Raw genomic sequence first — 22,016 nt, forward strand, 5'->3', positions numbered from 1 at the left:
GTACATCTGGTTATTCACATTGGTCATTACTTTTCATTATACTGGGACAGTTTGGATCATTTGCTAAACATAACCCCTTAATTCCACACGTTGGTTTTGGGATGTCCCACCCCTGCATGGAGTTACCTTATGCACAGCTCTACTCGCGAGAGGCTGTGTGCCTTGGGTGGTGGTCCAGGCAAGGAGTGTTCATCAGGAGTCTGAACTGGCCCTGTAGAGATCGGGGTCTTCCTGAAGGATAAAAGATATGCATTGTATCAATGATGTCTTTTTCATTTTGAGCGAGTAAGGAGCGGTGTCAAGAGTCTGTGCCGTTCAGGACTGGGTGTCTGCTGTCTGATCACCCCCAGTCCTGCATGGCAAAGCTTTGGGATTCTCATCTGGAATAATGTGAGAATTCTTAGGAGTGCTGTCGGCATAGCTAGTTATGAGTGGCTCGGTGAGCCGTGATATTCAGGGCATTGCGTGGTGCTTCCACCGCACTATTTGCACTCATATTGTGATTGCTTCATGCTGCCACTTTTAAGGTGGCGATGTCGCCAGACAATTACAAATTCTAAGGTGGCGTGGTCGCCGTACGGGTGTCAATTGATTTGGGGCTATTCTCTATCGCGGGAATGCTGTAGGGTTATGTGCAGGGCTTGGCGCTGCAACGTTAGTTTCCTAGGGGCGCTTACCGTAATGTTTCAGAAAGAGTCCACCTCCATGGGAACACGGGACGCTGTAGCTCGCACTCCGTGTCTGTGCAAACAAAATGGTTGCCCAGCAACAGCTGCGAGTTTAAATAGTGCGTTATTTGTGTCTATGCCCCTAATTTTGTGGGCAGCCATGTTAGCATGACAGCAGCCTGTTGTTTATTCATCTGCGGAACTACTCAACCCTTGATTCTGAAAGAAAAGCTGCCCTGTGTCTCTTTGAAATGATGCCCCTTTTCAATCACATTTATACTTATTTTGCTGAAGCCAAAAATGTACATTGGCAATTTCAAATTTTCTTAGAAACACAATCAGACACCTGATACAAACTTTTAGAAGAAAATCTAGAAGCAACACAAAGTTTTTGGTGACAGCGCAAGGAACCTTTGTAAAAAGCATGCAAAGCTGCTACTCAGCATATTTACCAAGACCGTGGTCCAATAAAACATTACTGCCTCTCCCCTCATCTATAGTCCATATTTGTTTCATACAGGTCTAAGTATTAGGACTGACAGACACAGCCAAAATTTGTCAGGTACAGCGCATATTCAGTAACCCCTCCCCCCCCAGCAAGCTCCCTGTGCATTCACACAAGCATGGTGGATGGGGGGTGCCTTTCCAAGAACATGTGTCTATCATCGACCTTCTATACTGAGAATAGGACCGTGGTAGCGTATAGGCTTTAGAACACCCAAACCATGTTACAGACAGCCAGACAGCTTCCAGAGGATAGCATCCTAACCATTCAAAGTTCTGTTGTGGAATACTGTGTTGAAAGCATCTTTGAGTCGTCGTTTCTATACTGCCCAAGAATGAACACTAACTAGCCTGTTCAATTTCCCCTATTCTTGTTGAGAGGTAAATGAGATGAATCTTACGACACCTTCCACCCATGGAATAACGGTGGTGGAGCTTAGGCGCGGCACTGCTATGCATCTGTGCGAAACAGGAGCGACTGCACTAAACTTCTGTTATTTCTCTGGGGATAATCCCGGCCACCCAAAGGTTGGCCTAAAAGGGCGTCGATAGGGATAAGCCAAGTGTCTGACTGAGGCACTTGCCTTTGGACTGAAGAAAGAGACTTTGAGCCTTGCCATTCCGTATGGAATACGCGCCATTGGAACAATTGTGGCTGCAGAGGCCTTCCTGACCGGCTTAATTGAGATTCCTCCATGTTAGGTGTTAACATTAGTGCCATTGATTCGTTTTTGCTCTCCCAATGACTGTCTGATGACGTTTCATGTAAAAAAGAAGGCGCTAAGTGTAGCCCAAATAACACTCACAGGGTCAATGTCAATGGGGCAGACATAGAACAAAAGCATGTTAAATGGCATACTCTGACTTTTTCTGAGTCCGCCCAATTCTGATTCTGATTCCCATGGCGCGGGAATCCTACAAGGAATCTCCAAACTGGAGTCTGCAGGCAGGCTTCCTGCACCTTACAGGAATCGTGGAGCTGGTTCACGGGTTCAGTATTCAGAAATCAGTGGAATTGCTTGATGTCTGCTGATTATGCCGCTTTCCCTGTGCCAGGAAAATGCTGACGCAAACATGGGGGCCAACTTTATGTCAATATCGGGGCAGAAAGTCCCCCACTTCCGTCTTGAATATAAGCAAACTATCAAGCTAAGAGCAGGAATCCGAACCCTTCGTAGGTTGAAACTGCGCATGTATGCAAACTGAATATGTGCATTTTACCGCACATTTTTTTTAGAAGAAATTGGAACTAAGCCATATTAAAGGCTGCTTTTAAAATATAAGATCTCAACTCGTGCCTCATCCTGCTGAACTACATTTGTGACTTCAGGCTTTGGGACTCTTCACACAACTTTCCAAGAATTAATCCCATGTGGATCCCTGGTTATTGTCAAATTCAATGCATTTACAACAGTATAATAATAATAATGTAACGTTAATATAGCGCTACGAAACCTCGGGTATCTGAGTGCTGCTTATTATTACCCACAGTGTGTGGTGCTCATTTGTCGGCCTCAGAAGGATGAAAGGCTGCCGGGATTCGAACCTAATATTTCATCTGACTCATTTGTGTTTCCTGCCTCCATTGCTAAAGGACCAAGGGGGTAGTTGTCCCCTCTATCACGTGTTACTCAGCACCAATGAACGCAATCCACGAAAGTCAGTGCCGCAATTACGGATGCCACGTTTGTTATGGTGGCTGTCATTGCAAAGCTCTACTGTGCGCATGCGCAAACAGAAGAGCACACTCTGGATTCACCACACCCCGCAGGGAAAGTCACCGGAATCCAGGATCTGCCCCGGTACAAGTGCCTTTCACCGGAGGGTGGACTTATTCATCAAAATGAGGGTGAAACAGCTGAACAGCACACAACCGCTAGCTGGTTGGCTGATTCACCTTCATTCACCGGCAGCTCCAGAATTAAGATGCAGGGAGGAATGTTTTCAGGTCTCAGTTTCTTAAGATATCACGCAAATTACAAACATCTTCTCAATTTCTCTTTCTGAACACATTAGATATTCCTTTTGCAATAATGCTCTGGAGCGCAGAGCTTTCTTTGAAGCCTGATCAAATTGAGATCCATAAGAAGGGTATCGTTTGCATACATCAGCAGGTCCTTATAACACCTCCCCATTTCCAATGAAAACGAGCACACACCCGAAAGGGCCTTTGGCAGATCTACGAGAAAGAGATGAATTGAAATTGGAATAGAACACACCTCTGCCAGACTCTGCCATTTTAACAGGGTGGTAGCCGAGCATTCTTCTCTGTGTTGGACATGGGCCCAGGTGTGCAAATGCAATATTATTATTACTTCCAACATTTTGAGACGCATCCCCTTGAACTTGCGGCGCGGGTGGTCCCATGGATTGATTGCTCCACGGGTGAAGCAACAAAACAACTCTACACTTTGGCATATGGACCCCCGGGCTAGTCCTACAAGTCCAAGCAGTGGTCCGAGCTTCAGCACTGGCCCCCTCTGGAATCCTAAAGGGATCGGATGTTGCCCCTTCGCTAAATCCTCTATGTGGCCCAGCGCAAATTTGGAGCTTACCTTTAAGGCAGCAATTAAATGGAGGAAATAAGAGGCCGCTTTGGGCTTCAGTTGTACATAGGGGCCTAGGTATCATATCACCCTTCTAAGAAGGGGCCACATTTCCATCCCAGAAGGCCTCTGGTTAAACAGGGGCCAGAACATAGACTCCAATGCTCTGTCCACTTTTAACTGGTGATAGTCCCCAGATCACCTTGGGACTCAGTGTCCTTTTCTTGGCTGAAAACGACATTAATGTATTCTTTTTGAAAAAAGTACTTGACGCTTTAGCTGGTGCTTCTGGAGTGGGCACCACAGAGTAGTACCTGGTTGTATGTTGTTTGGACCTTTTGGTGATGGGCCTCTTTGGAGCACATTAGGCCAGACACACTGGTTAGAACTAACAGCTGCACAGCCATGGCAGAGGCCCATAGATTTAGAACGGGGGCAAGGCAAAGGGACGACAAGATCATGAGCAAGACCCATTGGCTGCAGGTGTCTGTGAAACCATTGTGTTTGTTCTTACTTCTACTGGATCTAGGATTAAACCTTCCTTCAGAGCATCTTGGATAGAGAGTGGGAGGAGATAGGCGGAAAAGGCGTTTTTAGGATTCTGGGACGCCCATGTCACTTACAGGGATTAGAGGAGGAAGGTTTTACAACCTTTTTACTACCTTGAAAATCGCTCCTGGTTGCATAGTGAGAGCTGGTACCCGTGTCACATATTCTTGGTGGCTCCTCGAGGATGATGGCAGGACTTTTCACACAATTGTCTGATTTACCAGTGATAAATGCGCCAAACACATTTACTGGCACTGTCTCATTACCAAAAACAAAGAGGTGATGGCTGGAAGATTTAGAATTAATCTTAACCTCTGGCATTGCCCTGGGAAACCTTCCAGACCATCATTCTTAGCCTGCCAAGCCATTACAGAAGGGGAAAGACCATATGCAAATCAGGCTTGGCCCCACGCCAAAAGGGGCAGTCCAGCCCGATCTGATAGGTCACATCCCTTCTGCATGAGACCACACAAGCATCCCCAGACATGTTTCAGCCTTGTTGGGCCTCAACAGTGAGGAGTAGCTTGGGTCTCTAGGCCCAGCAGGCACGGGACCCACGTCTGGGCATACCCGTCCCACTCGGGGTGACATAGCAAAAACAAAGAGGTGATGGCTGGAAGGTTTAGAATGAATCTTAACCTCTGCCATTGCTCTGGGCAACCCTCCAGACCGTCTCATTACCGCCTCCAAAACAGGGGTAATTTCTTCAGATTCCAAGGCGGTGTTATTCCTCATTATGGCGTAGGACTACAATGGGGTTTGGAGAAATTACTGTCATTGGTAATCCCACTCGTGGTAATTCCTGCATTTGTTTGGAGGTAAAGCAGAGGTTAAAATCTCCAGCCATATGGTAGAAGTTTTTCAACCACTTTCCCTCAGAACTTGGAGTTTGGCAGCGCGGTTGTGTTTTTAATTTCCTTACTATCTGCCCAAAGAAATCCCTCACTTTAGGGAAAAAGGAGGACTCCGATTAGTGCGGGATTATTCCGGGGTCCTCCCTTTCCCATCACTTTAGGCAACAATCAGGCCTACCAGCCAGTAGTAGAGAAAAGTGACACCTATTGCCAGTCAAAATATCAGGTCTAAATTTTAGTTGTAAATTGTACAAAAATATATCACATCATAAAAATGTATAGAAATGTATGTTATTCACAATCGATTATTACAAAAAACACACAATTCGCTGCATATATTACATAACAAATACAAATTATTACAACCTAAACACAATTACCATCACCACACCCAGTAATTTCTGATGTGATATATTTTTAACTCTATTGAAATTTACAAATAAAATGTAGACTTGATATTTTTGACCAGCGATACTTGTCACTTTTCTCTACTTTACTACTGGGTGGTAGTCCTGATTGTTCTCTAAAGTAAGGGGATTTCTTTGTCCCGATAGTCAATTGTACCCCGCAATAATCCCCCACTATCCGGGGTCCTCCTTTTTTGTTTATAGAGTTAATTTCCATACTACCACCTTTTTACTGCACCAACATACTCGGAATGAGGCACAGTGTCTCATCATTTTGGCCTTCATAGTAATGTATCTCTTCTCTTTCCACCCAGCTAAAGCTGGCACTGGTCCCTGCTCTAGCAGGCACTTCTGTGGTTGAATGTATACAGCCACACCCAGGGAGCTCCCCGTTTTGCTCTCTCCTCTTGGCTGTATGCCAGTCTTCACCATCCCATCTGGCAAACAGCTTCAGAAAGTTCTTATATTTTCTGTGCGCCTGTGATAATCTGTGTAGTGTGTCAGTCAGTGGGTGGGGGGTGGGGGGAGCCGCCCATAGGGGGGTGCATGGATGGCAGTCCCACCCCACCACAGCCCGTCATTTTCAGGGTCCTCCAGGTCCCCCAGAAGAAACCCAGAGAAGCAACATAAAAAAGAGACAAGTGCATTTGCATTATGGAGCAAGTTATTTTCCATAATAATACAAATGTAGTATTTGTATTGGCAAAGAATCTAAAAACATTTAAACTCTTTTCAAATGCAAAGACTGGTGGTGTCCCTTATGCCCTACATGGCACTTTAAATGGGTGAATGCTGACGGATAAAACACCTATACCTCCACACATGTAAATCAGTGTGATAGGCATATGGGAGACCGTGTGACGTCACGCAGGAGGCACCCCTTCCTCTGCCTGTCTGTCTAAGGCTGGGGGCGGGTTCAGAATGCTGAGCCCACCCTCTACCTGATACAGGAATAGGCAGGAGGAAGGGTGAGGGGCATCTCCTGACCCCTGACGCTCTTGATCACCGCCTAGACCCGCTCAGGTAAGTTTTGAAATTAAAGAAAGAAAGAGAGAGAGTGTGTGTGTGTGTGTGTGTGTGTGTGTGTGTGTGTGTGTGTGTGTGTGTGTGTGTGTGTGTGAGAGAGAGATATTGTATTTTTAAAGTGTGCGGGTGTGAGTGGCAGTACGTTTTCATAAATAAAGTGGTCTGGTGGGTGTCATGTCTATGATTAAGAGAGAGGCTGTATGAGTGTGTGAATGTTGTGAATGTGTTTATGAATGTGTGCGTCTGTGTAAGTGTTCTGGTGGGTGCCATCTGAATGATTAGAAGAAGCTGTGTGCGTGCATGGCTGCTTGTGTGAATGCTGTGAATGTGTATTGAGAGCCTGATTCTGAGCTCCCTGTAAAATAATAAAGCTGCCATTCTACGATGGAAAGACACTCTCCATATTTTCATAGGAGCTTGCAATCAGGCCCTGAATGTGTGTGTCTGTGTAAGTGCTCTGGTGGGTGTCATGTGTATGATTGAGAGGCTGTGTGGGTGCGTAACTGCTTGTGTGAAAGATGTGAATGTGTTTATGTGTGTGTCTGTGTAAGTGTTCTAGTGGCTGCCACACTACTTGTGTGAATGCTGAAAATGTGTACATGAAGGCCTGATTCTGAGCTCCATGTAAAATAAAAGTGACATTCCTTGATGGACACTTATCTTATTTTACATGGAGCTTGCAATCTGGCCCTGATTGTGTGTGAGTAAGTGTTCTGATGGGTGTCATTTGTATGATTTAGAGAGAGACTGTATGGGTGTGTGACTACCTGTGTACATATGTCTATATGAATGTGTGTATATGCCTGAGCAAAGTCCTTCCTGGGCGTCATGTGAATGAATACTCTGGCAGATACCCATATTCATATATACATTCACACACGCAGTCACACCACCCATAAAGTTTCTCTTAATCATTCAGTGCTTGAGAGAGCTGTGTGGGGGCATGACCAGACTCGGACAGGCCTATAGGGCAATAGGCCCATGGCTGAACCAAAAACGCTAAAGACTGGAGAGGGCCAGTTTTTTGGGTCAAAGTGGGTTACTTCTTTGCCCAATGTGGGCCAGTTTGAGGAGTTACTTCACTATACGGATAATAGCTTTGACCAGTGTTGCAGAATAAATATTCTTCAAAATGCACAATTTGCATCACATTTGATCAAAAACCTCCCCCTTGTGTATTATTCAAACAGTGTCACAAAACGAATGAATAGCCATTTGCAACTATGGGCCACTTTTTAACTGGTGCCCAAGATGATGTTATGGCCCAGTCCTACCCTGGGCTTGACTGCTTGAGTGCAGGTATATATGAATGTGTGCATCAGCGTGAGTGAAGTGTTCTGGTGATTGTCATGTGAATTATTGAGAGAGGCTGTATGGGTGCATTAATGTTTGTATGCATGTGTATGTGAATGTGTGGTGTGTGGACTCGTTATTGGAGGTGGCATTAGTGCAGGGCAATACCAAGGTAAGAAAACATATTCTTGCTGGCTGCATGCAGTTTACCCAGTCAGCAAGAACCGTTTTTCTTACTATGGCATGGTATTTTTTTCTTTACATCTATAATAAAGTGAGCTTGATGAGTGCTATTATGTTGCTAGACTGGCATATTTTGGTGTAACCAATCCAGCTATGATTTCATACTGTGGCATATCACATTTTATTGTGCATCAATGGTAAAGCAAGCATTGTAAGTGTTATTAAGTGAATAGACTGAGTTACATTGTTGAAGCCAATTTGGATTTTATTTATTTTAAATTTGTAATCGCAAGGCAACAGGATTATATTCTTACAAGGGGGTCCTGGCATTATGCACAAAGCAATACTGGCATTATGTGCTAAGCCAACATGTTTATGTTCTTATATGAGAATGCTGGCATATGTCGCTGTATTGTGCATGGACATGGATTGGGACAGCCATTGTGAACATGGTTTTTTATACTGGCATATATTGTGGGGGAAGGCATCATAAAAATGAGTTGGAAATGCTCCTGTGCACTGCTGGTGACTTGCATTTATTGGATTTTCCCATGAGTCACCCTACAAATCTGATTGCAAGCTGTCTGTTTCCCCCCCCCCCAATTTTTCAGAAATTGTGCTGTATAATACACCATTTTAACCCATTATTCAAAACCCTTTCAGGGGGTGGATGGACCCCTCCAAGGCTCCCATTGGTTAATTCGGACTCCCTCACAATGCTTTGTCACTCGCGCAAATTTCTGGGAAACATTTACGCCCCTCCAAACAAAAAATGTACCGGCTGCCACTGGTGACTGTCCCCTCGCTATTGCCATGAGAACTGTTCAATTACGACAAAGGAGCTTCTGTGGGAATAAACCAGCCTGCAAACAGCGATTTTCCTAATCCCACTACCCAATCGAAATCCCTTGCAGCCTGGCAGACTACCAGTAACATACAAGTATACATGCAGCACTCCCTGCACTTCTCTAAAGAGACATCTGACTGTGCCGCAGCCCTGCTTGCAGCTCTCCTGTAACATGGGCAATACCACACGTAAACCATCACACGAGGTAGCCCGTGTTAGCGAAATAAACAAAGGGCTACGTTTACAAGGCCTGCTGCTACCACGGTAAGGTGCAGGATCTTAAATCGTAATTTTCACAAATAAAAAAAATGTAGATATAGCATCAAAACAACATTCGCAGTGCTCCATAACAACTATAAAAATGTAAAGTGATATACATACACCAGCTGTAACAACATATAAGAGTTATAACATTGAGCACATTATTCATTACATTTGAAGTCACAGGGTAAAGAAGCTGAAAGCCGCGTGCCATAGGTCCGTGTGAAATATGAAAAGTAAAACGTTTTAAACAAAACAGTACCCTTTCCTTTTAAACACTGATGGTTACGATATAGGTGTCGTCGTTTAAAATGTTTACTTTTTTATTCGGCAGGCCCCAGTTGTATTTTATAAGCTTGTTTTGGCGAGAGCTGACTGTGTTAGAGAACACGTGACTTCTTATCACCTGAGCGCATCGCCTGAACTGCAAGGAGACACACGTGTGTAGAAGCCTGTTGTGTTACTGGGGCAGGTGATTTTTTTTATTATTATTTATTTATTGTGCAATAGCCAACATTTGACTTTTAACACTTTTACAATTATTCAGCAGAATAATAAAACTAGAATGCTTCAGTCAATTTACAAAACTCACTTCTCTAAAATCTTCAAAAAGGAAAAGTCAAAAAGAAAAAGAAACTTTTCTCACGAACACTAAAATTAATTATAGGGAGCATAGATAATATGAACACAATAAGCAATACAGAGCATAAATCAAGATAGTCAGGGGCTCCGGCTTCCAAAAAATCACCTGTACAGAAAAACAATTTCATTATACAAAATCCATTAGAGACATTCAAACACTGGGTCAGACCTTGATGACTCTAGTTACTAAGGACTTCATTCAATCGAAATCAAGACTGAGTCACCGATCAAGTTTATTTCCTCCAGTGCTCTGACAAGTTCCATTGAGAGAGCCGACTCCTGACAAGAGGATACTCTCCCCCGGAATTCAACAGAATCAAGGCAGGATACCTGATGAACAAACCTACTGAATCTTCTGGCCCTCATACTCCACGTGCCCGGGCAATTAGATAGTAAATGTTTAGAAGATTGCAAAACCTTAGTACGACACTTGTCACAGTATGGATCTGCATTCCCTCTCTATCTCTAGAGGCCAAAATCTCTAGAGTAGGAAGTAGATTTAAACAAAATCTGAGAAGAGATAATCCAAAATTCAGTTCAGGTGTCTTTTTCAGATAAGCAGGGACCAGAGAAAGAGGCTTATCAACCACAGTAAAAGAGGTAGATCTTTTCGTCCTCCTCATACTGTCAATCGTATCAATCCAGTCACTTTGCTTCAACTTTTGTTTTACCCTATCTGGATTTTGAAAGAGTAGGGTCAAATCACAGTCCACTCTCTCTAGAATTTCCAGGCATCTTTGCTGGAACTTAACCAGGAACAGGTTTTTACCAAGATGCAGCTCTCCAGCAATTTCCTCAAATAGTGAGTTCTTGGGAGCATCTAATACTGATCTATACAAAATCAGCCACTTCCATTGTCGCCATGATCTAAGGGACAACAGACCCAATTCATAGCGAAGAGATACTATTGGCACACAATCCGGCAGTCCTAATGTGCGTTTCCACAACTTAGCTTCCCAAGAATCCGAATCGAGATCCATTGCTAAGCAGTTGTAATCCAAACCAAACAGGAGTATCAGAATTACTTTCCCTATATAAAATTTCACCAAAGGGAGAATAGAAAATTTGCTAAACTGGGATCTGATTTGTTTCATTTGTGGTCCCAATTTTACAACTTTTAACTTCAATGAGCGCACCAGGCTGCCTTTCATTGGGAAAGAGCTGATCGATGCTCCCAAATAGGTCAATTCCGAGACAACCTTAATCGGCAGTTGGTCCAAAGTCCAGACATATTGCTTAATTATCTTTTTTGGATGTTTAAATCGTATTATCTTGGAATTTGCTGGATTGATGGTAAGGTTATTATTTCGGGTGTAATTTTCTAACGCGGACAAAAGACGCTGCAGCCCTACCTGGGAGTGATCAAGGACTACCACGTCATCTGCGTATGCCAACCAATTGATTTTTGTTTTTCCTAGTACCAGAGATATGAAACCTATTCCCTTCAGCCACTCAGCCAGATCTGCATGAACAAAATGAACAATAGAGGAGCTAGGAGACATCCTTGACGGACCCCTCTGTCTACCCTGATCGGATTAGTCAAAAGGCCTGGTCTACATAGTCTCACCTGCATGGAATTGTTGTGATCTAATTCTCTGAAGATTGACAAAAGACTAGGAGAGATACCCCAATCATCTAGTATTTTCCATAGGAGATTCCTGTCTATAGAGTTGAGGGCTTGGGAGAAGTCTAACCAGGCCCCAAAGAGGGGAGGACCCCCTCCTTGGACAGATGGCGAAAACAGGAAGCTCAAAACCAGTCCATTTAGGGTAGTAGATAAACACTTCCTATAGCCTGATTGCTGCCTTGGGATGATGCCCTTCTTTTGTGCCCATACTTCCAATTCCCCTGAGATGAGCCCTGTAAAGATTTAGCTGTTTGCATCTAAAAGGAAATTGGACGGTGGTTAGCAGCTAACAGTCAATCCCCCTTTTTGTAGATTGGTATCACTAAGGAATGTTTCCATGAGTCAGGGAAGAACTTCTGATGGATTATGTTATCAAATAGTTTTTTTAATGTCCATGCCCACAGGGAAGGATCCTTTTTTAAGATTGAATTGCTCAAGCCATTCGGTCCCCCCGCTCTGGAAGCTGATGATATCCTTATCAGTATTTCCAGATCTGTGGCTGAAAAGTCCAGGGACCACTTAATCAGTGTATTTCTATCCCCGACTATAGCATTTGGCGAGTCATAAAGTCTGGCAAAGTGCTCACACCAGACATGTTCTTGGATAACCGCATCCTGTTTTTGATTCCGGCTTACCTCATTTCGCCCTACCATTGCCCAAAAATTTCTTGTGTTTCCCCTAGAGAGCAGATAACATTCTCTCTCCGTCTTGTTGCCATATGAGGTATCTGTGTGCCCTATACCAATTTCTATAGTTATTTCTAAGGATTCTCAAGCCTTCCTTGAGCTGGTCCAAATCTATACAAGATCTCTTCAGCTTCCCTCTTCGCTGTCTGAGTTGCTTCTTCCTTTCCGTTATTTCAACATGAAGAGTATGTTTGTGGATCCTATGCGGTCTCTGCGAGTTGGAATCAGCGGGTGCCAAGTTAGAAAGAAAAAGAGAGAAATCACCTGGATTACAAACATTCAAAAGTTGTTGATTTGAAAATTGATGCACCAAGCCCCTCAATTCGCAATTTAAAACACCCCCCCTTGTGAAATCTACTTACATTTCCAGCTCTATTCGTTGTGAGGTCCTGATCAAACAACAATACATCCTGAACCCCTTCAAACAACAAGAGTGCTATAAGGATTAGATGGTCGTCAGTGTTCCCTTCACCCACTTGAAAACTTGAGCAAGATTCAAAAATACATTTTGAGGCAAAGAGATAGTCGATGGTTGAAAAAGCAGAACCTCTACGCCACGATGGGGCGTTTGGAATGTCCCCCCTCAAGTTAGCATTAAACATTAGGAGGCCCCATTCTTGCATGAAGTCTACCCACATTTTCCCGTTAGAGGTCTTCTGACGGGATTTTCCCGAAATAGGGTCCATTGTGGGGATAAATTGGGAGTTCAGATCACCCGCGATGATAAGATCATCAGATGGATATTGCTGAAAACATTCTACCAGGCCATCCGAAAGATTAAGCAAAAAATCTGCGAGAGAGATAACATTGGGGTTCCAATAAACATTTACCATAAGGATACCTTCTCTAACATTCAATACACTCTTTGAGGTCTCAAATGTCTCATTGCTATATGCCACAAGCAAACCCCCTATTGGCCTGCCCCCTTCTGACCCTCGAGCCAATTGCTGAAAAATGGAAAAACCATCAAAACCCAACTAAACCAGTTAACCAAGTCTCTTGAAATAGTATTAGATCAGATGACTTAAATATTTGTGATTTCCTTGGTTCCTGGGAGAAAGATGCTTACCCTCTGGTGTTCCATGATAGTACATTTGATTCTTCCCTAGAGTCTCTGCTGGGGAACGCCCATTTTACGGAAGACCTGAGAGATTATCTCTGGGACCATTTCCCACATATTTGATGGATTAGAAGGAATTCTCTCTTTATTATTAATTTCTGTCTTCTGCTTTGGGATCACTGAAAACCTTTGATTCGTGTTTATTAAAGTTGGACATATCTGGGAGATCCTGAGACCTCTATGGTCCCATGCCAATGACTCACCCAAGATTAAATCGACCCCCAATCTTGATTTCAGAGTAACCTCTGCAGTGTTTGTGTCGGGCCCAAAAGGAAAAGTCACCACATCAATGTCAGCAGTTGTAAAATATTTAAGGGCGGGAATCATCTTCATTTCCCGTAGGATTGTAGATCGATTAAGCGGCATGGTGTTTTGAGAGATGGGATATTTTCACGAGAGAAAGACTCTGCGATCTTTTACTTGACTGCCCACATTGGAGAGACTCTGAGATCCTCTTGCCTCCTTACTGGGGCAGGTGATTTTACGAGGTATATTTTATGAGCCACCGGGGAAGAGGAGGAAGTGCATTCTGTCAGAAGAACGAGAAGTTTCGCTTGTGTAGCGTCATAGAAAATCAGTGAAATGATGGTCCTGTGTGGCCTTTTTGAAACGTATCCCTTTCTCCACTGCTATTGCGATGAGAATCACACACAACAGGAGTTGCAAAAAGCATGGAACTTCACTCCCTATCACCTATCCTTCCTCGCCATTCCGCACTGCCTCTCTGGATGATACCCTCGAAACGCCTGTCTATACTCCCCTCACCAGTAACCCTATTTTGGGGAACCCCCCCATCCCAAATCCATACATTCTCCCCTCACCTCCCCGCACCCCCTCAGCTGCCCTGTTCCCTTGTCCGCACGCCGATAAGCTAACCATTCCTTTTATTTTATTTATTTATCTACAGGGAAGAACAATGCTCTTTTTATGCAATAAGATATATAAGATTTGACAGGAAGCAGTGAGTTTCTTACAACGGGGTGAGTTTGAGTGACATTCTGGCCAGATTGTAGAGGGGAGTAAATGGAACAGTGACCAGGGACAATACAGGGGTGGACATACATAGATTAAGGACAACCAACATTAGACATTTTTAAGTGCAGGTAGGCGGTACAGCCAGCTGTGCTTGGGATGTGACCATGATGGGTGAAGTGCTAGCTTGGAGGCAGTAGAAAGTGAGGGACAGAGGCAGAGTAGAGGAGAGGAGAAAATGCTAGCTCGAAGCAGTGGCGTAACACAAAATGTGGGGGCCCCCCTGCGAGCCATGCTGAGGCCCCCCCTGACCCCAACTCAGCAACACATCACAGGTCGTGCCACACTCTGGGCCGGCCTAGATTATCACGCTTGCACAATACGCACAAATGTGCTGCTGAAAGGGTATGCCGCACACTGTACTAGGAGAAAGATATAAATATGTGTTTTAATGCAATATACAGCACACTTTCTGAGGAAAATTGGCTAAAAAGCCAGTGTTTGCAATTGTTTTGTAGTGTAACACCAATCCAATACATGCAAGTCACCAACAGTGCACAGGAACATTAATGCTTTGCTATTAAAAATGCCATACCACATTGAAAACATATCCCACTGGCTGCACAATGTAGAGCTGTGTAGACATGTAATAACATTACAGTAAAGCATGCCATGCCACATTTAGACATACCTAGAATGATTGCACCAAAATGCCAGTCGAAGCAATAACACTCATCAAGAAGAGAGCACACATTCAAGCACGGGTATCTGCGGCCTCTAACAACACAGCCAAACTCTTGAAAGTCTGCAAGGAACTGGTCAATCCTGTTGCGGTCTCTACCTCTCCTGTCCCTCCCAGGCCCTCTGTATGGCTGTCGCCTCTCACTTCTCAGCTAAAACTCAGAACATCCTGTCCTCTATCTCCTCTTCCTCTCCCTCTCCCTCTCTCAGCCCCCTTTGGCCATCTCTACCTCTCCTCTTCCTTTCTCCTCTTTCTCTCTGTCAACACCTGAGGTTTCTAGAAAAGTCTGATCTATGAAAGTACTGTACAAACAGGTGCTCTCCTGCTCCTCCATAACCTTCAAGGACCATATTGTCACCCTCGCTCCAGCCTTGGCCGATTTCTGTAATCACTCTTTTGCCACTGGAACGTTCCCCTCTCCCCTTAAGCACTCTTCTTTGTGCACCCACTCCTCATGAAGCCGTCTGCTGGTCCTACCTGCCCGGCAAACTATCTCCCAATCTCCATCACCACTTTCCTGGACAAACTCTTGGAAAAGCTGGCCATCTCCCAGCTTTCTCTCCACACTGAATCTGTTGGTTGTCTCCATGACCATCAGTCTGGCTTCAGAGCTGCCAGAGGCATGGAAACTGCTTTCCTGAACACCTGTGAAATTCTGCTCTCTAACCTTGATTCCAGCATTCCTTATGTCCTCATCCTCCTTGATCTTTCCTCTACTTTCAACACAGTCAACCACGCCATCCTGATCAATCGACTACGTGCGCACCTGGGCATTACGAATCAGGCCCTTGATTGGCTGACCTCTGTCTTCGTGGACTGCCCCTCCCAGGTCCACCTTGGTCCCTTTCTCTCTGCCACCTCTCTCTCTACCTGTGGCGTTCCCCAGGGCTCAATCCTCTCACCCTAGTTTTTCAACCTATACTTGACCCCTTTGGCCCACCTAATCTCTACCTTCTCCTCTAACTTTCAATGTTATGCAGATGACACTCAGCTGTCCTTCAGGCTCCTCTTCTCTCTTGCTCATTCCTGACTGTCTATCCACAATTCAGGATTGGTGCATCTCCAACTATCTCTGCCTTGATGCCAGTAAGAAGGAGATCCTTCTCATTGGGATCCCTGCCCCTGCTTTCCCTCTCTCACTCTGGCCACCCACCTTGGGCCCTATTTTTTCACCTTCTTCACCTTCATGCGATTCAAAAAACCTTGGTGTCATATTCGACTCCACTCTCTCTTTCTCTTCTCACATTGCGGATGTCGGCAAGAAATCCCACATCCAGCTCCTCCTCAAAGAGACTCTTCCCTTTCTCACTTTCCCCCAGAAGCTCACTCTCTCAAGAGTCCTGTTTTCTCTAGACTAGACTAGTGCAACAACCTCTTTCTCAATATGTCTTCCTCTACTCTTCACCCTCTGCAACTAATCCAGAGCAGGACTGCAAGATTTGTCCTTGGCTTTATGCCCCAGGATCGTGTCTTTCCACCCCTGAAATATCTCCACTGGCTACCGGTGGCTGCAAGGATCAAGTTCAAGACCCTTTGCATTGTCCACAAGGCTTTCTGGGGTCGGCCCCACACTACATCCAACACTCTCTTCCAAAATACCTTCCTTCTGGAGCCCTTTCCCCAGCTACCTCCAACCCTTTAAGGGTTAGACGCTTCTCCAGGCAGAGAGTGGGGGGTAGATCTCTCTCCTCTGCAGGTGCCTCCCTCTGGAATGGCCTCCCTGACCCTCTCAAACTTGAGCGGACTACCTTAAGTTCCGGAAGCAGCTCAAAACTTTCCTCTTCTGCTCTGCTTTCTCCCTCTCCCTCCCCTGCTGACCTACCTGACCTACCTCTCTGCTGTAACGACTGGTTGCTTGGTTACGCTCAGAGTCTCACTGAGTCCAGGCTCTTTATTGATCAGTCACCCTTGCACTGCCTCCGGGCCTACCACGCACTTAGGGGCTGTAACTGTAACGCTACAGTCCCTTGTTCTCCTTGCATTACCCAGAGCCGCGCTGCCCTGGCTGTTAGTTAGAGCATTACTGCCCTGTTTTCCTCTTCCCTCTTCCTTGCACTTCCCCCTCCCTTTCCCCTTGCATTTCTCGTTCACGGACTTGCGCAATCTGAATTACACATGGCCTAGTAAGATCATTTGTCTTGTCCTCCCCCTATCTTCCCTCCCTTGTGTTGTCGCGCCCAGAAGCACTTGTGTACAGGCATCTTATAAATAACTCATATCCTATCATTTTATCACAGAGGCCCAAAAAAATAAACAATGCTGCAGTAAGAAACATTTAGACTGGCAGCACCCAAATGCCAGTCTAGCCAAGGACACTTAGCAGGACTGCTTTATCAGAAATGGGCAGTTAAAAAAAAGTCATACCAAACTGAGAATGCCTAGACTGGCTGCACCAAAATGCCTATCTAGCCACTTGTCATGCCTGCTTAGCCTGGACAAGGACAACTATTATGATTTATTGCACAATCCCGCTCCCACACATCCCCTCTCCCTCCCACCCTCTAGCCAAACCTCCAAAAACAGCTCCTTGGCCTAGAATTGCCTTCACGTCCCTCTTCCTTTTCCCAGAGCTTATGTATGAGGCTCCTTGCCTCATAGGTAAGTACTGGGATGTGGAAGAGTGGGACTAGGTGTAATGAAGATTACAGGTAGCTAAATCAGCCATTACCTCCATGTACCAGGACTTGTGTATGAGGCACACTGCCTCATACACAAGTACTGCCTCATACACAAGTACAGGGACAAGGAAGAATAGGGCTAAGAGTAATGACGATGACCAATAAGTATTCAAGGCATTAAACACAAGTAGTGGCGTAACACCCTTCAGTTGACTGGGCTTCAGCACTCCCCCGCCTGAAATTGTGGGCTATGTTCACTCAACCTGGCTGACCTTAAGAGCAGTTGCCGGACAGAACAGGACACAGATGCTAAACGGCACCTGGGTTTCGCTGTTTACAAGGGCCCAGCAATTACTAACGTAAAGCATTTCACTGTTAGCACCTGCATTCAAATGCACATTTTTTTAGCCAATTAAATTGTGATGTGGGTTTAGTACTTGCCTGCCAGAAGAGTGATTGGAAGGGTAGAGAGGGAACAGGAGACCTCTCATTCTCACAACAGTCCATAAGTGGGTGCTTTCAGACTTAAAGGAGAGAGTTAACTGCGTGTAACATTGAAGCTGCACTAGAATAGTCTCATTAAAATTTGTAAAGAAGTTAGATGCCCCCACAAAAATAAGTTTGCCCCTCCCACTGCCCATGAAGTTAGTGCCTCTCCCAACATTTTGAAGGATTTGCCCCCCAAAATGTAGATTTTGTTGCACCCCTGAACACAAGCACACATACCATTCACCATATACACACACGCACACCCAGCCATCCATATATTTAAGTGTGCACTCTTTCACCATAGAGGCACACACACCCAGGCACCCATCCATACATTTAAGTGTGCACCCTTTCACCATACACTCACACAGGCAGCCACCTACACATTTAAGTGTACACCCTTTCAAAATACACTCACACACGCACATGTCATGGGGTTGAGTGGAGCCCTATTATTTCAAAAAGAAATTGTTTCTTTTTGAAGTCCCTCTGATTTCATAAAGAAAGTATTTCCTTTATGAAGGAAGAGTGAATTAAAAAACAAACTACTTCTTTTTGAAGTCAAAGGACTCCCCCCACCCCATAACATGGAGGCCTCCAGCATGGGGTCTTCAATGTCATGCGGTGCGGGGAGCCCTCAGACTTCAGAAAGAAAGTTTCTTTTTGTAGTCACTCTGCCTTCATAAAGACATTATTTCTGTTACAGAAATAATTGCTTTATGACTGTAGAGTTAATTCAAAACGAAACATTTAAAAAAAAAGAATTTGGGAGAAATATTTTTTTCTCTATCTGGGGGCGCCTTTCAGGACAAGTGCTACTGGGGCCTCCCGCAATGCAGGGTCTGTGGGGGCCCCCGTGACACCAGTGGCTTGAAGGCAGATGAGAGGTAGGTTTAGAGGATAACTGAAAGGCAAGGAGGGTAGATTTTACGTTTGGCTTTGACCTGCCCAGCCCATTCCCCTCACCTCCACCAGCCTGGCCCACCTGTCCCCTTGCATGCTTTATGTATTAAGTGCATGGCGATTTACACTGTTTTATGTGTGAAGCATCCTCTGTGTAATACATGGCAGAGGCCTAAATAATAGCATGCAGTTATTTATTGGTTATTTATAAAATGCTTAAAAACCCAGAGGTATCTAAGCACAGACCCAGGGATCAAACCTGTGTTGCTCCGCGTCGTCTTGCTTCCAAAACAAACTTGTTACCCCTGAGCTATCCTCCCAAGACAAGGTAAGGTTTGTCGGGTTACGTGACCTGTAATGGGTGGACCAGGTGAACCAACAACTGAGCATAGCTCAAATACACCCACCTAAGGAAAAGCCACTTTGTGATTGAATGAAGGAAAACCTGTGTGAACTGAAATTGATGAACTGACTTTATAAATTGCTGAAAGGTAACCAAACCCGAAGAGCTGGGAAGTATCCCAAGGAATTGTGTTATTTTGGAACATTGAATATCCCAAAGAGTTGTGTTATTTTGGAACATTGGATCCCCTATTTTGTAGCGTGAACTATTTGAACCTTGGGGAAGGGAAAAACTTTTCCACCTAAGAGCTGGAAGAAGCTCTGAACTTTTTATTTTAAAACTTCTTATTTGATGCTGACATCCCTACACATTGTATACAATTAAATGTGAGGGCAAGTATAGCTTTTGGACACAGGCAGGCATTTGCTTTGGGCTTCCTGGCACAGACTATCATTAGTTGTATTTAGGGAGGGAAATCCCACCTTAGCATAGAGCAAATTAGGCCCTTTTCCAACCCTCCTTTTCTAGTTAGTAAAAGTGTCTATACCAAAACTCTATTCAGTAGGCTGAGTCTACTTCATGATGCCCTCACAGGGCCTGAACTACCCACAGGTCAGGCATGCCAGTTGTTCACTGTCCCTACCAGCAGACTCGGAGTAAGCCGGTCTGGGAAAAATGCCGGTAGTACTGGCTGTTTTACCACCTTTCTCTCTGGACCGGGTTACTCGTAATGAGGGCCCTTGTGTTGCAGTTAAGAAGGGGTAGACTACGACGCATTGTGAGCACTTGGGGGGCACATTATCAGATATCTCAAATTCAAATAAAAGCTGGAGGCAAGAGAGATTCATCAGTACAGAAAACTCCAAGACATGTTTGAACTTTCATTTACAACTTTGGGTCTGAACCTTCATGTTGTTCCAGACCTGTACAGATGATCTAAATCTTCATGTCTGTCTGTCTCAGCCATATACCGACTTATCACTGCGCCTGATCCAGATGGTCTGTTATCCAAGGGAAAAGAGAGATGGGAATTGGAAATGAGGCAGAAAATATCTCATGAAGATGGGTCTCATATATGCGCTGGGCCTTCCTGATGGCAAGTTGATCTGGATGTGAGGTTTACGCAACAGAAGATGATTCATTCCTTATATTGTCCTTCATGGAAAATGTGGCACTGTTAACAACAGATATTTGCTGCTCATGTAAATCCATGAGTTGAACGACTTTCATATGTTCTGTGATTGTAAAAAGGTGTAGATCTTTTGGGATTAAGTGTTATAAAGGATATAAATGATTGTGGGCCTTTCCGTTCAAAGCTCTCCTGTATTCTGTGTGTTTGAGTTGATGCCCAAAGTTCCACGGTTAAGTAATTCTAGAAAAAATGGCATAAAGAGCATTAATTGTAGCCAAAAACAAATATTGAGATTGTGGAAAAATATAGCGAGCCTGGCATCTGAAGATTGGATTAACAGCCTGATTATGCTGTCTGCTAGGGAAAAATGTCCTTCAAGAGGAAGGATGAATTAGAAGAATATGCCAACATTGGGAGTGTGTTTAGTGATTTATATGAATGAAATAATCAGAACACTAGATTTGGTTTTGGTTTTTCCTCCTCCCATCTCTTCCATCCTTTTTTGTTTGTTATTGTATATTAGTACCCGGTGAGGGGGGTGTGGCGGCCTCCCAGCGACAATGGGGAGGCTCAGAATGCAGGCGTTTCCAGACGGTAATCCTGCCACCCTGACCCTCCTCAGGGCTGGGGGCCGCCAACTCCCCTCACCGGGGAATGAGGTAAGTTCCTCCACACCCACCCCCCCCCCCCTTCCCCAGATTTCCCTTCGCTCTGGCCTCTAACTATGGGCCCCGGGGCATTACCTTAAGTAGTATAAGTGGTAATGCCCCCCCCGCCCCCCTCCGATGGCGTATTTCTTCATAAATTCTGTAATTGGTGCATTGGTATAACATTTAAATGAAAATAAAATATATTATACAGGAATATCAGGAACCTGTTTAATTTACGAAAAGTTCATAAGAAAACTGCCAGGCAGCAGAACAAGGTCTCGCTTTGCTTTAAAGCATGCACACATTTCACCCAAAGCTACACCACATCAGGTGGATTCTGAACGTTCCACCTGTTATGGAAAGGGATAGAAAGCGGAATGAGTCAGCCACAGCAGCTGTGAATGGCCTAAACCAAGAGGTACCTTTAAAGTATAAAATGCTACAGCAACCCCCATTGCCAGGCAGGGGATCTTTGGAGAGCTCACTCAAATCAACAAGAGAAGTACCTCTGCAGAAAGCAGGCAAGACACAATTTACCAAATGATGCCCCAAGTAATCAATCACTGATATTCCCATCTGGATACAAAATGGGTCAGCTGTGACCTAGTACATAATGGACCAGCCAGTTGTAAATGCCAGACAACAGGAGAATCGAAAACACATGGAAAGAAACTTAAGTGAAGAACCAGGGAGTTGACAGAGAAATCGCCCTAATGTTCATGAGTTGCAACTCAATAGGGTAGTCTTATATAAAACCATTTGCAATTTAAAGGACTACTTTAAAAGTCAGCAGCAAAGGGCAAAATGATGTCGTTTCTGGGCCTAATCCAATATAAACAATCTTGTGTCCAAAATCGAAGTAGTAGACTTAAATGAGGACTGACCACAGGCCTGATCAAACAACAAAGACAAGGATCAAATGAAGAGGTATACAAAAAAGACACCGGGTATGAA

At 44.6% G+C, this 22,016-nt stretch overlaps 1 protein-coding gene across 5 annotated transcripts in view; it reads left to right on the forward strand.

Annotated features, from left to right (window-relative positions):
• C1QTNF4 (C1q and TNF related 4) overlaps nt 1-22,016 on the forward strand; it is a 131,842-nt gene that overhangs the window by 70,479 nt on the left and 39,347 nt on the right. For 2 of the 5 annotated variants that reach the window (XM_069623094.1, XM_069623095.1), the window contains exon 2: nt 9,473-9,610. The exons of the other annotated variants lie outside the window; for them this stretch is intronic. The gene's annotated coding sequence lies outside the window, so the exon portion shown is untranslated. The remainder of the gene's footprint in view (nt 1-9,472; nt 9,611-22,016) is intronic. 5 annotated transcript variants of the gene reach the window in all.

This window comes from Ambystoma mexicanum, chromosome 11 (assembly GCF_040938575.1).
Source record: "Ambystoma mexicanum isolate Mex_15411 chromosome 11, UKY_AmexF1_1, whole genome shotgun sequence".
NCBI classification, from domain to species: domain Eukaryota; kingdom Metazoa; phylum Chordata; class Amphibia; order Caudata; family Ambystomatidae; genus Ambystoma; species Ambystoma mexicanum.